Here is a 13,959-nt window from a genome sequence, read left to right on the forward strand (position 1 = left end):
AAAATTTAAAAAACACTCTCAAACTATAATTTGTTTATTCTTAATTTACAGTATTTATTCAATTCTCTTTTTTTTCTAATTCTTATCATTGTATTCACATCTTTTTTGGGACACTGACATGTCTTTTCTTATGTAAGATTCAGTACAAAAAAACACAGTATTTTCATTATAATCTAAAAGAGTAAGTGTTTCCACATTGTAATGGATATCAAGGTATTCTAAAGATTATATTCTATGTTAAAAATAAATGTGTGTGTAATTTTTTCGTAACTTTTATCATGACTTAATCCCTTGCAAAAAATAAAAATAATGATTTCATCTGGATTTCATACCTAGTTATATGACCCAGTAGATTTGACTCAAGAAAATAAAAAAATGCTTGAAGGTAAAAATGCTTATTATTATTTTAATTTTTTTTTTTTTTTTGAGACGGAGTATCACTCTGTCGCCCAGGCTGGAGTGCAGTGGCACGATCTCCGCTCACTGCAAGCTCCGCCTCCTGGGTTCATGCCATTCTCCTGCCTCAGCCTCCGAGTGGCTGGGACTACAGGTGCCTGCCACCATGCCTGGCTAATTTTTTTTTTTGTTTTGTATTTTTAGTAGAGACGGTTCCACCATGTTAGCCAGGCTGGTCTCAATCTCCTGACCTCGTGATCTGCCCGCCTTGGCCTCCCAAAGTGCTGGGATTACAGGCGTGAGCCACCGCGCCCAGACTGTTATTTTAATTTTAAAATTAGCATCTATTAAGTAAAATTGGGAAAATAACAAAAGTAAAATATAAAAATTAAATTCCCCTAAATCCTCACCCCCAAACATAACAAAATCATTTTCTAGTATTTCCTACAGATATTTTAAACATACACACACACACGCACACATATATGTGTGTGTGTTCATGTGAGTATGTATATGTGTGTGTATGTATATATGTGATTATATATACAATAGTATCTATATATATATACACACAAGTCATTATATATATGTATAAAATCACTTGTAAGCTGAAGAAAGACTTGCCAAAAATATTTACATCCTTATCTCTGATATTTTTGAATGTTACCTTCTACGGCTAAAGAAGGACTTTTTGAACACACTTATATTAAGTATCTCTCTTTTTTTCTTTTTTTTTTTTTTTTTTTGAGACTGAATTTCTGTTGTCCACTCTGTTGTCCAGAGTAGAGTGCAGGGGTACAATCTCAGGTCACTGCAACCTCCACCTCCCAGGTTCAAGCGATTCTCCTGCCTCAGCCTCCTGAGTAGCTGCCTCACCACATCTGGCTAATTTTTGTATTTTTAGTGGAGACCAGGTTTCTCCATGTTACCCAGGCTGGTCTTGACCTCTTGGCCTCAAGTGATCCACCCACTTCGGCCTTCCAAAGTGCTGGGATTACAGATGTGAACCACCATGCCTGGCCATATGTTAAGTATCTGGAGATAAAATTATCCTCAATTACCCAGATAGACCTTAAATGCAATCACATGTATCCTTAACAGAGGGAGGAAGAGGGAGACAGCACAGACACACAAAGGAGAATGACGTGTTAAGATTGAGGCAGAGATCAGAGTGATGTGTCCACAAGCTAAATAATTCTGACAATCACTAGGAGCTGTAAATGGATGAAAAGATAAAGAAAATAGGGTACATATACACAATGGCATATTATTCAGCCATAAAAAAAATGAAATCCTATCATTCACAAAAAGACGTGTAGATTGAAGTTGAGGATATTGTATTAAGTGAAATAAGCCAAACACAGAAAGACAAACATTGTATGATCTCACTCTTATGTGGGGGCTAAAAAGAAATTCAACTCATGGAGATAGAGAGGAGACTGATGGTTACCAGAGTTTGAGAAGGGTAGTGAGGAGGCGAGCTTAGAGAGAGGATGGTTAATGGCTAAAGAAATACAGTTAGCTAGAAGGAACAAGGTCAAGTATTTGATGGCACAGTAGGGCAACTGTAGTTACCAATAATGTGTTGGATATTTCAAGACAACTAAAAGAATGGAATTATACTCTTCCTAACACAAAGAATTAATAATAAATTCTTGAGGTGTTGGATATCTTAATCACCCTGATTTGATCACTACACATTGTACACTTGTATCAAAATAACCCATGCACCACATGAATATATACTGTTGTTATGTATCCATTATATTGGCCTCCTTCTCAAGAGGCTCTGATAGAGAATTTGGTCCTTATCTTTAACATTTTTATTTTTAATAATAACTATAATTTATTTAAAAAACAAAAATATTAAAGGCAAGGAATACATTCTCTATCAGAGCCTCTTAAGAAAGTGTAGCCCTGTAACATCTTGACTTTGACCCAATGACACTGATTTTGAAGTTCTGGCCACCTGAACCTTGAGAAAATAAATTTCTACCGTTTTAAGCTATCAGTCTGTAGTAATTATACCAATCCCAGGAAACTCATTAACCACATAATTATAAACATAAGATTGTTGTATAATTTTATTTTCCAGTGTTGTCACTTTATTTATTAGTTTATACCATTCTTGGCATGTCTTTATCTTTTTCCATCAGTTACATAGGTAAAATTTGACATGCTGGCTGTTGCTTCCAAAGGGAAGTAAAATAAGGATATAACCTTCATCACTTCACAAGTTTTCTTTTTATTCTCTCCACAGCTATATGTGCTGGTATTTAATATTGACTCAGAAAGACATAGCATGACAGTTTCTTCTCTCCTTTGTCTCTGGCTGTGAATTCTGCCAATTCACCCATTGGTGACTTTTCATCAATCCTTGATTGAAAGTGATGTGACAGTGGTTGCTTTGTGGTCAAGCCTTGGAATCCAGGTATTATATTGATTTTTTTAAAAAAGTACATTGTTTTTACACAATCCAGCATCATCACAAGAACAAATCTGGTATTGAATCTTGCAAAAATGGCCTAATCTCTTGAGCAGAGAATGATGCTATGGAAATACCAATAATAAATTTAAAATATTATTGAGATGAATGAAAAGGTTTCAATTGCCTTTGGGCCATTGCAATTATGAATGGACTGTGTTTAGGGAGACCCCCTGAAACTACTGCTACTGAATAAAAGATGAAATGCTCCTAATTATTGTAAATACAAAATTGCATGCAGGATTGTGTAGACAATGCCAGGTTGGACTGCCAGAATGAGTCAACAGTGTGTGATGTGCTTCCCCCTGCAGAGAGCCTATGAACGGATGTGCAGTCAGGGAGGTATCACATCACCAAGATTCCTACCCCAGAAAAGCAGATGTGCATAGCTCTGGGAATGGAATGCGTCCCTTGTGGAGAGCCTACAAATGGATGCATGAGGGGCACCTGTCCATATGGATAAGATAGGGCTATAAATGCCCTCATCTTGCCATGGCTCTTCTAGGCCTCTTTAGGGTTAAAGCGTACTCCCTTCTGAGAATTTCTGGTCTAACCAGTTGTCTAGCTTCATGTCCTGTTTCTATGGATTGTTTGTAACCAGCTTTTGCTGCAACTGTTAGTACTGATTAATATCTTGCTAATCATAGGTTATGGAAAGACTTTTGTTTCTGTTTTAAGGCTCTGTTAGAAATTACTGATGCACACACTATATTGTAAATTCTTATCTCTGTATACTGTACTTCTGCATTTAGATGTTACGTTAAAGAATTACTTCATCCCCATGTGACCATCTCACCTCATAATCAAATGACCCTAAATCCCTCACTAACCTACCCCTGCCCTCACTAAACTTAATAATAAATGCTGGTATATCCAGTGCATTGGTGGCACCACAGGACTAGAAGGCAGTGACCCCCTTGGACCCAGCTTTCACTGTCTTGTCTGTGTCTATTACAATTTCTCGACCTGCAGATCCACCTGGGAACAAAGAGAGAGCCCTGTTGCATTGTGGGCTGCTGGCCAGATCCCGCAATAACTGTAGATCTATGTTTTGAGGAAAATAAAATATTAAGAAGTATTTATATCATTTTCTTTTGTCTTACATAGAATCAATACATACAACATAGAGATGATAAATTATTCCAGTAGAAGAGGCAATAAATGATTCTCCTCTATACCTTGGGTAATATAATATTTTCTTTCATTTATGAGTGAACTGCACTTTTAGCCATATAAAAGCTCTCTGCTTGTCTCATTTTATAGCTATAATTTGTTTTCTTATAATTACATATGTTAAGCAATGAAACTACAACGTCCAGCAACCGTTGCCACTTAATGGATTACTAGAAGACTCAGCTTAGTATTGTATAACGCTTGCAGCCTTGCAGACCTGTGCTTTGGTTTGGTTTGTTAGCTTTTGTGATTTTGTGCCTGGGATAGAGTTCACTTCATCCTGTGTAAGAAGCAGCACAACTCTGAAATTAACTGTTTTATTTCTTGTATAAAATTATTTTGTGTATGTGTGTGTGTGTGTGTGAATGCTACAGAGCTAGAAAGAGAAGAGAGAAAGACCACAAATATCAATGTCTAGGTGGCAACAAGAGCTAGCTATTACTGAGTCTTCTCTAAAGAGTATGATATTCAATACTAGCATTTCACATGGCATTGTTTTTGCTACACCAATGAAGTTACATTTAACCCTCATATTGGAGCAACAATGAATTATAGTTACTATTGTGATGAAATCACAATTTTATCTGGACTCTGGGAATTTAAGCCCAAGAAATAAATAGGGAACGAAAAGGCGATTAGTTTCCTGGGCTGCTTTAACAAAGTACCACTGAGTGGCTTACATAACAAAAATATATTTTCTCACAATTCTAGAGGGTGGAAGTCCAAAATCAAGGTTTCACCAGAACTGGTTACTTCTGAGGGCTTTAGGAGATAACCTGTTTCATCCCCCTTTCAGAGATTCTTGTGGTTTGCTGGCAATCTTTGGCATTCCTTACATTGTATCTCTGCCTTCATCTTTAAATAGCATTCATCTTGTGAATGCATCTAACTACCAATTTTCTCCTTTCATAATGACATTAATCATATTGGATTGGGGATCCACTCTACTCTAATATGACCTCTCCTTAAGTAATCACATCTGCCACAACCTTGTTTCCAAATAAGAACATATTCTAAGGTACTGGGGGTTAGGACTTCAACCTTTAAATTTTGTAGAAACACAATTAAATCCTTTCCAGGGAATATTCTGCCTGGCTTTTCTTTTGTTTTTGTTTTTTGAAGCTTCAGCGTGGGGTGACATCATCGAGACACAGCAATAGAAAATATTCATGATAGAAAAGGAGATATCTCTTTGGGAGGCCGAGGTGAGCGGATCATGAGGTTAGGAGATCTAGACCATCTTGGCTAACACGGTGAAACCCCATCTCTACTAAAAATACAAAAAACTAGCTGGGCGTGGTGGCCAGCACCTGTGGTCCCAGTTACTCGGGAGGCTGAGGCAGGAGAATGGCGTGAACCTAGGAGGCTGAGCTTGCAGTGAGCTGAGATTGCGCCACTGCACTCCAACCTGGGCGACAGAGCGAGACTCCGTCTCAAAAAAAAAAAAAAAAAGAAAGAAAAGGAGATATCTATGGGAAGTTGATATAGTTTGGCTGTATATCCCCACACAAATCTCATGTTGAATTGTAATTCCCAATGTTGGGAAAGGGACCTGATGAGAGGTGATTGGATCATTGGGGTAGATTCTGCCCTTGCTGTCTTCATGATAGTGAGTGAGTTCTCACCAGATCTGAGGGTTTAAAAGTATGTAGCACTTCCCCCTTCACTCTCTCTCCTGCTCCACTGTGGTTAAGATGTGCTTCCTTTCCTTTAGCCTTCCACCATGATTGAGCTTCCCAAGGCCTCCCAGTCATGCTTCCTGTTAAGACTCCTGAACTGTGAGTTAATTAAGCCTCTTTCCAGTCTCAGGTAGTTCTTTATAGCAGTGTGAGATAGGACTAATACAGAAGCGGTAATTAACAACATTTTGAAAGGCTAAAAAGACTTTAGGACCAAATGGTATGCATCTTCCCATTAGGGTGGCTAATTTTTTTGATACATCTGTAATACTTTGGTCGTTTTGGGGAAATTTTATATTTTAATTGTTAAGGCTTCACTGGGGGAAAAATTATTGTTAACATACATATATTGGTTTAGAAAAGACAAACAGAGAAGTTTAATTTATTTTGACTATTTTTAATAAAACAGTTTGTAAATAGATATGGATTCAGTTGTTAAGTCATTTTGGGTTCTAGTTTATTAATTGATTTATATAAATGTCAACATGCTAACATTTTATGGGCATGATACTCATTGGAGTGCTATTTGATGAATGCAATTAATAATTGTAATCATTCTGAATTAAATGGTAGTGGAAAGAAGAGAGAAGTTAATACAAAAAAGAAAAAACAGAAAATCAAGGAAATGGAAGGAAGTTAAAAGAGTTAGGAGAATGAGAATGAAAGAAAAACACGTGAAAATAAGACTTATCACCAGACCTCAAACCCTTTTTTTTAAGCATCATATGGTTCATGTTCTAAATAGGATAGGAATATCTTCTTATAAAGTACTTCACATTCATCTTTTTTTCATTTAGATCCCCCATACTCACAGAAAATAGATGTTTTAATTACATCTATTATGAAATGATGTCAAAATTCATTTTAAATTTCAGCAAACACAAAATCTTTCTGTAGTCATGTGGGAGTAAAAATAAGAATTATTTTGTTAGCTGTGGTTTTCATGTATTTGCATTCTACACTTATTTCCCCTGTTAATTAGTATCACGGAATGTCTCTCAGTTGGTATATTATCTCTCCTCAGTACTCCAGGTAATAATTGAAATTCAGGACAGGTACTGTATTACAAAGCTCATTGATAAAGTTAATTAATATAATTCAAGTTAACTCTAGACTGGTATATGAAACAGGAAGTTCTTATTTCCACGTTATTATCCCAGATCATGTGTGTGTGTCTGTGTATGTGTGTGTCTGTGTATGTGTGTGTCTGTGTATGTGTGTGTCTGTGTATGTATGTGTCTGTGTATGTGTGTGTCTGCGTCTGTGTGTGTGGCTTTTGATGGCTGAATTCCTTGTATTTTGTATTTCTTTGACTATAATACAATTTATTTTGCTATTGTTAGGACTTTTATTATTATTATTATTTTTACATTTCTGTGACCAATTACCTAATTACATATCTGGCTTCCTCCAAAAATCTGGACTCTCTCATTCAGCAAAATCCTTCAAAAAGAAGCACTGTATTTTATTTTGTAGATAATAACAGTATTTTTGATGCTGCTTTCTGAATTTCTCTGAGTCTATGCCTTTACCACTTGTTTATGTAACAGTTCTTGAAGTTTTAAGTCCTTACCATGTTTCGAAACCCTTAAATTTTTGAACCCTGCTTGAAAAGATTAAAATGCACAAGGAAGGATCACACTAGTATGTGGTAGTTCTTTGCCCTTTTGTCTTTCTTTGGCTTTGAAGGATAAACTTCCAGATGTAAGCACTCAGGAGTAAAGGCTTTCGTGCATTCCATAAACACATTTTTTTTTGTTTTTATTTTTCACATTAAGCCCTCTCGTCCTGACTTACCTCTTCATCTGACATGACCATTTAATCTTAATATTTCATGCAAATATGTTCAGCAGAATAATAAATGACCTCATTTGTAATAAAAATTATCATTAAATAAATTAGACTGCACTAGTGAAGAATTTTTTCTAAGCAATCTGCAAAAGCATTTTCTGCAATGTGTAAACATTGATTTTCTTTAGGTTTCTTTTCCAGTAAATTTCCTCTTGCCCTTAAACTGAAAGCCATACTGCTATAGTAATTCTCAACACTGCTATATGATACAATATACCAGCATAAATTTCATTAACTTAGCTTTCTATGGGGTTCATTGTACAATATTCGACTAGGGAATAGAGAAAATTCTAAGAAACAGAAGTAAATAGTGAAAAGTAAATAGTTTGTTCAAAATTTTTCTCACTTTTTATGCAGCTATTACTGTCTTCCTAAGAAACATGAGATTAAATATTTTGAATTATTACCTTACAAAATTTCAATCTCTTTCTTCAGGTAGCCAGTGTAAATATCAATAAAGTTTCTAATAAAGTATTTTTTAGTTAGGTTTTATATCCCCCAGTTAAATAAAATCTAATAGCAACATAGCACAGCAGCCTTGCTTCTTATGTCATTATTTATATTGTCATTCAAATTTCTCCGTGGCTTCTGGAGGTTAAAATGGTTAAGTTCTAGAACTGGGAGTTTATTTAGAAGACAAATCTAGTGCTAATTTCTTCCAGGCTTTGATAAAGTCTTACGTACTGGAAATATCTGTATAAATTCCCCTGGGCCCTATTCTAAAGAGTTGTTTTTTTCGGTTTGTTTGTTTATTTTGTTGTTGTTTTTGTTTTTAATACATGAAGATTGTGGTATATTTTTTGAAAGGTACTTTTTCTATACATAGTTAAGGTTTTTCTCTTCCTTCCTCAAATAGCAGCTATTGTGATTACGTCAAATTGTTATTTCAATTCAATTCCATTTCACATCTCTTCCCCAGTCTGTAAAATTATTACTTGTGACACCCCTTATATCGGGAAAGGTATTTCTACAGATATGAAAGTGAGCAAGCCAGAGCATGATTTAGTTTTTTTATTTGGGGTAGGGAAGAGGTAAGTAGTCAACTTAAAAATTCACATTTCATCATATTCTGAGAAGTGTTTATATCTAAAATTTTATTTGTGAATGTAAAACCTTTAGTATTAGAAATAAAATAAAAATACTTTGCATAACTTAAAAATTTGTTTTCCAAGGTTGAATCGATTATATCTTTAAAGTACCTGGGGGGGGGGGGACACTTAACTTCTAATTTAAAGTAGATAAAAACTGCTTTATCTCATGACTATTGGTCATCCTAGCATCCACCTCCCTTTTTCTAAATAACCTTTAACATACATCATCCTTAAAACACTCCATTGATTACTTCTAGTCTTTCACTGCCTTAATTTCTGAACTGTTAAAAACCATTTTCCATCAATCACTATATTCTTAAACTCTGGGAAACAGTCTTTCTCACTTTTTGTTTTTCATAACATATTTTGTAGAAAATTTTTTGAGGTCCCAAGATGTGGTAGATGTTTTCGAGTGGTGACTTCATATATACAGTTAGATAACCCAGAGAGCAGAGAATCATATTATTGTCATTGGGTATAGTGCACTCCTGTTTTTTATTTCTTCTTTACAATTATAATATTCTAAAGTATAACTGAAGCATGGAACAGAGACAAAAAAAAAATACAAAAAAAAAAAAAAAAGAGGGAACAAAGACACGTTTGCCCTGAAGAACACAATCACAATTACGTGTATTAATTCATGTTATTATACTTAGTTTCCTAAAAGAGTTCCAGAATACTCACCTGTTTTAAAAGAAAATTATATGAATCCAAGTGACAAGAACATTAGTCAGAACCAAATATGAAATACTAGTTTCTACTGGCAGGTATTCAGAAAATAGATGCCAATGTTTCTCAACCTTGCTTGTAGTGAAAAAGATAAATAATCACGCAAAAAATTCTAACAGAAGGAGTAGCATATTGTATCTGCCCAATCCTAATGACATAAGCTATAATTATTTGCCAAAACCATCAACTTTGAAGATCAGGTTTGTACGGTACAAGATATTATTAGTGAACTTCCTGTAATACATTTATGACACAAACCTCTCCATATAGAATGGCATACGTGCTCACAAATAAAAAGGTGCTCCTGAGGGTAAAACATAATAACGCTGACTGGAAATGTTACCTAAAAATTAAGAGAATTTTTAGGTAACATTTAGAAAAATTAATAGAATTTTTTTCTCTATTAGTCATACTCCCAATTCTTCTGGAAAACACAGAAAAGGATAAAAAAAGGAAAAAAACATGTATAATAATTCCACGTTTCCTAGATAACCATGTTAACATTTTCCTACAATCCTGGAGCTTCATTTCATCACACTCTATTTAAAATTCTAAGTCCCATTTTATTTTTAAAAACATTATACAGTAGTCCTCTCTTAGCCATGGGGAACACGCTCTGAGAACCCCAGTGGATGCCTGAAACTGCTGATAGTGCCAAACCCTATATATACTATGTTCTTTTGGTAGAACAGAGGATACTAGAGGCTGAGAAGAGTAGGGGGAAGAAATGACAGCTAGATAGGAGAAATAAATTCTAGTGTCAATACCAGTGTAGGATGGCTATAACTAACAATAAGACATTATGTAGTTTCAAATGGCTAGAAGGAGCATTGTGAATTTTCCCAACAGAAAAAAAAATAAATGTTTAGGATGATGGATATGCTGATTACCGATTACCCCAATCTGAATACTATAGATTATATGTGTCAAAATGTCACTATATATCCTGTTAATAGGTACATACAGTTATTATTGTATGCCAATTTGAAACTTAAATTTAAAAGAAGAGGAGAAGCACAGATTATAATGTTTTAATTATAAAAGGTCATTCTGCCACTGACTGAAGAAGGAATAGAGGTACTATAAAGAGGAATAATGACCACTATGGCTGAATTTGTAAAAAGTGTATTTCTTCATTATGTACACTTAGAATTGAATATCTTTCAAATAATAAGACACTCTTCAAATTATCAAGAGTAAATTTAAGTTTTTTCATTACAAAAAAATACAAACATACCAATGATGAAGTTTAATTCATAAGTTAAGCACAATAAAGATTGAATAATAACAATAAAACAATTATAACAATTCTCAGAAGAACGCACAATTGTACACATGAATTTTTTATATATGGGATTTTTTCGTTAATATTTTCAGGCTGTGTTGACCATGAGTAACTGAAAAAGAGAAAAAGGAAACTTCAGATAAAGGGGGACAACTGTAAACACATTTATTCCTTAGAAATTATGGTGTGTGGGTCAATTATGTTTAAGTATATTCCTATACGATAATTTACTTACGGAGTTTTCTTTTTTATTATAAATTAGTCTTTAAAACACAAATTGGGTGATTTATTTTTAGAGATACACTATTTTCTTAATTTATTGTTTATGTAACACAGTCAATAGGTCAAATCTCTAAGTTGTATGTAGCCCAATTGTTTTGCCAATTAGTTATAATAATTTTCCTTTCCACAATGATTCAGGAGTTAGCATATTGACATTAAATATTTTGCTTTTTTCTTTGCTAATTTGTAAGCATAAAACTGTACATGGTTGTTTTATTTTAGTATATATTGCATTATTGTTAAAATGTCTTTTATTCTACCTTTTAAATCTTTAAAATAATGATTATTGCTTTTTTGACATACACATGTCTTCAAACTTTTTTCATAATTTATTTCATTGCTTTTAAATTTTACCATGCTTCCTCCAGAGACATAATTGCTCAAATATTTTTATATTTTAATAGTGCTATTTTTATGTTTCATCATTTTATCAAATGAGAATTTTTGATAAGGCAGATTTCTTCAATAATCATGTATTAAAGAACTGTCTTTAAAATATATAGGAAATATTTATTGTATACCAAATTAAATTATTTTATGTAATGCTATTTGTCTAAAGTCTATTCATTTAGTTCTCATGATCTTCATATTCACTTTATGGCAGTATCACTTCTTTTAAGTTATTCTAGTTTTTAATATGTAATATTAATCCTGTATCCCTATTTGCAGTCAAAATAAATAACATTTCTTCCTTTTAATTTTTTTCTTCTGGTTATTATATCACATTTATATTGTTAGTATTAATGAATTTCATAATTAATTTTTCATGTTTCTCCTATAATGATTGTCCCAAAAATATGATTTTTGAAATTAAGATTACATTAAAACATTATAAGTTGAAAAGTACCTTTATGTTTTTCAGTCTTTTTATTCATGAAAGTTTATAATTTTTAATTTATACTGTACATTACTAAGAATAAATGGGATACTAGAAATAGAATATTTTGATGCTCTTTTTTATAGCTACATAATAGTTCATATAATTTATTCAACTGTGATCCATTTGATTATTATTTACTTTATTTACATTTCTTTTAAATTTTAAGATTTTACAAATTACAAATATAATTTTTATGATACATAGCTTATATATATATTTATACTCTTTTATCTTAATTATTGTAGAAAGTTTCTTAGAAAGAACGATGATTAGGTCAAAGGTTATACATATACAGACATTTCTAATTTGTACTTTCTCATTATTTTTACAATAACAGTTCCAGCAATCTACATTTCCAGCAAAGTATAAGATTTCCTGCATTTTCTATAGTTGCATACATTGAAAGCTATCAGTTTTAAAAATTAGCGTTATAGTACTGAGTAAAAATCTATGTTTGTTGGTTTTGCCTTCCTACACCTCCCTCCCTCCCTCCCTCTCTCTCTTTCTCTCTCTCTCCCCTCCCTCCCTCCCTTCTTCCCTTCTCTTCTTTCTTCCTTCTCTCCCTCCCTCCTTTCTTTCATTCTTTCATTCTCTTTCTCTCTCTCCCTTTCTTCTTTCCTTTTCCTTTCTTTCCTGATTAAACATAAAACATTTATTTCTTACAGTTCTGGAAGCTGGGAAGTCCAAAATCAAGGTGCAGGTAGATCTGTTGTCTGGTTAGGGCATTCTTTTTGGCTTGAAGATAGACATCTTTTTGCTGGATCCTCACAAAGTGGAGAGAAAGAGACGAGAACTCTTTCTCATGAGGGTTCCACTCTCAAGACCTCACCTAAATCTAATGACCTTTCAAATGCTACACTCCCTAATACCACCCTTTTTGGGGCTAGAGTTTTCACATATGAATTTGGGGAGAAAACAAACATCTACATGTCCTTTCTTGTTACTGATTTCACAAATATTTATTGAATGACTCTCATTTGCTGCTGATTGGTAATAAAGACATAAAGAGTGAACTAACAGATGTCATTATTTTGGAGCTTACGTTTAGTTCAGGAAGACAAATAATGAGTAAACAATTCATAAATAAGATATTTTAGTTAGACAAAAAGTGTTACAAATGAAATATACTTAACAAAACTCAGGGAGGGTGGATTACTTGGGTTCTTTATATGTCAGGGGCTGAAGTGATGACTTTGATGCTAGTCTTTAAAAAGCCAGGTAAAGTACTTATCAAGCCATGGGAAGAGTAAGATAAAAGACACTATTACAATTGTATTTTTGTAACACATCAAGTGTTATAAATATCAAATCAATATAAAAATCAAATCAATTTTTCACACTCAAGTTCCAATCCAGATACTTATTAATTGAATATTTGTGTCAGTGATTAATAGTCTTGGGCTCTGAAACGTAATAGCCATGGATTTAATTTTTAACTTCTCTAACCCTAAATTTCCTATCTTTCAAATGTAGTTAATGTTACGTATTTTATCAAGCCACTATAGAAATTACATACATAATATATAAAATGTCTATTAAAATAATTTGTTTTCATTAACTATTGATGTTATTATTATTACTGTTAAGTAGGGACAGCTGATACAAATGATTCTGACCTGGGATTTACAGTTACAATATATAGATTGACATCCACATTCTGTCTCATAATAGCTGCATAGCCAACTTAACTTATTAATTAATTTATGAAACCAATTGGTTTTGTCTTATCTTTGCTTATTCCTGGAGCCCTGTTTGGCCCAGTTTCTTCCTACACTAAGATCCCCCCTTTCATCATTATGATACATTAGTTAATCCACAAAATTACTCAGTCATTGAGTACCTATGCTTGGTCAGAGATCTCCAACATCAGAAATGTCTAGTAACCCTCCTAAACGCTTGTCTATCTCTTACCAGTATAATATTCCCTTTCTTCTTCTCTTTGACAGTGTCTCACAGAGCAACCAGAATTTCTGCCAGCTGGCTATTCGTTGATAGTCCATTTTTATAGAAATCGGTCTTATTGGCGGGGTACAGTGGCTCATGCCTGTAATCCCAACACTTTTGGAGGCCAAGGCAGGTGGATCATGAGGTCAGGAGATCGAGACCAT

Source organism: Macaca mulatta, chromosome 14 (assembly GCF_049350105.2).
Source record: "Macaca mulatta isolate MMU2019108-1 chromosome 14, T2T-MMU8v2.0, whole genome shotgun sequence".
NCBI lineage: Eukaryota > Metazoa > Chordata > Mammalia > Primates > Cercopithecidae > Macaca > Macaca mulatta.